A 2,374-nucleotide genomic window follows, 5' to 3' on the forward strand; every position below is an offset into this window, starting at 1 on the left:
TGAGTTATGAAATTCTTGAAATTCCTAGAATACAATTTAGATGTTGTCTATTAAATATAAAAAAATATTAAAGTATATAGGATAATATTTTTATAAATTATTTAACAAATATATCTTAATTATTTATTTGAAAAATAAGTTAGGAAGGAAAGAAGGCCCATCTCGGCTAAAATGGCCCAACAAATCCAGTCCTTCTATACTCTAATCGCGCTCCATTGATATAAAAACACGAAACCCTAGCTCCTCCATTCCCTGGGACCCCGCCTGGCCGCCTCCTTTCTCCTGTGCGGCCGCACTCCACACCCTTCTCTCTCTCTCGTCCCTCCCCAACCCCTCAGATCCACCTCCACCACTGGAGCCGCGCGTGAGCCGGCGTCCTCCTCCACCGCCGGCTCTCTCTCTCCCCACCCCCTCAGATCCCCCAATGTCCCCCGCGCAGCACGCGCCGCCGCTTGTCGCCGGCTTCCTCACGCCGGCACCGGTGCCAGCGCTCGTTCGTGAGCTGGCGTCGACGCCGCCGCCCGTGCCTGACGACGGCCTGTGGTGGTAGCTGTGCGTGGAGGATGGATCCGGCGACGGCCTCCTCACCCTCAAGGACTCGCTCATCGATGGATCTGCGTCAATCTACATCTCCTACCTCGGGTTCTGCATCCGACATCTCCGGCGGCTCCCCGCTTCTCTGTCCAAGATCCATGCCCTGCATCCTCGTCCCCCTCTTCCCACCGTCATCTCCACTCTTCGCAATCCTCTCCTCTGTCTGCTTCTCGTCGATTTCGTGCAGACCCTAATCCCCTTCCTCTTTCTTGTTTTTTGATTTGTTCTTAGGGTTAGGGTACTGAACCATGCTCGCGTGCGCAGCTGCAGGATCTCGATGAGGTGAAGCGCTACCTCAAGGAGATGGAGGAGCCCGCCACGCTCCGCGAGATGCAGGCCATGGTCGCCTAGGAGATGCAAGGTTCGGAATCCCTTCCCTCCCGTGCTTATTTTTGTTGATGTGGGGACATGGTGCCGTGTGATTGGGAAATCAACTTGCATATGCTTATGGGTAGATAGGCTTTCGCTGATTGAGTTAGAAACTAATAGGAGTTGGTTCGGATTCTTTAATTAAATTGCATCCGCTTGTGAGTAGTTCAGGATTGACTGATGGCTTGCATTCGCTGATTGACTGATTGTAGATCCTACTGTCAAGATATAGTGTTTGTTGTCAGAAACTGGGTATAAAGAAATGAATTGGCGAAGCACGGGCCTGGGGGCGCTGGGACACTGGGTTGACTACAGATTATCATGAATTCCATTAGCTTGTTTGCTAAACTGATCTACTAAATGCCTGACTGACTTCTGTGGTTAATCTGAAAACCAATCTGTTAGTCAGGTGAACTGCGGACGCTTACATACTGCTTGCTTGTTTTTAGCTGCAAAATGCTACTGGTTGTGGTTAATCTGAATACCAATGTGTTAGTCCGGCTACTGCATAAGCTTGCATGCTTTCTTGCTTGTCATTAGCACTTGGGTTAGCTACTTCTGTTCAACTTGCAGTGGCTGCTGGTGAGGGGTTTCTGCTACCTGTAGAGCCGAAAGTATTAGCGAGTTACAGGAGTCGGTGCTGATTACACTGCTGAGGTAAGTAGCCTTTTTGGTGCTCTTATCCTTGTACAGTTTTTTAAAGTAGTAACATTGTATCTTGAGATATTAGTTCTTTTCATTTTCATTAGCACTGGTTGTACTGCAGCTTTGTTATGGAGTAGAACATTCTAAATTTACCTTTGTACTGCAGCTATTTGGTAACAAGCTTTCCAATACATTGTATATGCATTTGCATTGTCAAATATTGAGTCCATTTTACTGCAACCTTGCTATATGTAAACTGCACTCTAATTTTCAGAAAGATTAAGTTCTTTGCATGCTTGCAATTTTCAGGGAGAGAAGTACAAAGATCAAGAACAAGTGCATCGAATTTGTTTGAGTGCCTCTACAGGAAAAAGAGAAATGATGCACGTTATGTACATATTGCCATTGCATATTAGCTTTCAAATATAGCTTATAGCAATTCTGGATGAATTTTTTTATGTGATTTAATGTTGTATGTGATTAAATGCTCGATCAAAATTTATTTATGTGATGAGATGTTAATTTCTTGTTGATATATCTTGGGTTGGGCTGAAATGATCATGCAGTTTATATGGGCTGTGTAAATGAGGCTCAAATGGGCTGTGTAAATGAGGCCCAAATTGGCTCACGTGCCTGCTGCCACATCACTGTCTATGTCAGCATCCATGTGGTGCCATGTCATCACTACTTTCCACATCACTGCTACGTCATTGATCATGTTAAATTACACGTCATCATTGCTATCCATGTCATTGCCATGTCAGCA

At 45.5% G+C, this 2,374-nt stretch overlaps 1 long non-coding RNA gene across 1 annotated transcript; it reads left to right on the forward strand.

The window, feature by feature from the left end:
* The first annotated feature begins 281 nt into the window (after positions 1 to 281).
* LOC120666239 lies at positions 282 to 2,143 on the forward strand. The gene is made up of 3 exons (XR_005671636.1): positions 282 to 955; positions 1,537 to 1,620; positions 1,918 to 2,143. It is a non-coding gene; the product is annotated as an uncharacterized LOC120666239 (long non-coding RNA).
* Positions 2,144 to 2,374: the final 231 nt, after the last annotated feature.

The sequence above is a fragment of the Panicum virgatum genome, chromosome 3N (genome assembly GCF_016808335.1).
Source record: "Panicum virgatum strain AP13 chromosome 3N, P.virgatum_v5, whole genome shotgun sequence".
Taxonomy (NCBI): domain Eukaryota; kingdom Viridiplantae; phylum Streptophyta; class Magnoliopsida; order Poales; family Poaceae; genus Panicum; species Panicum virgatum.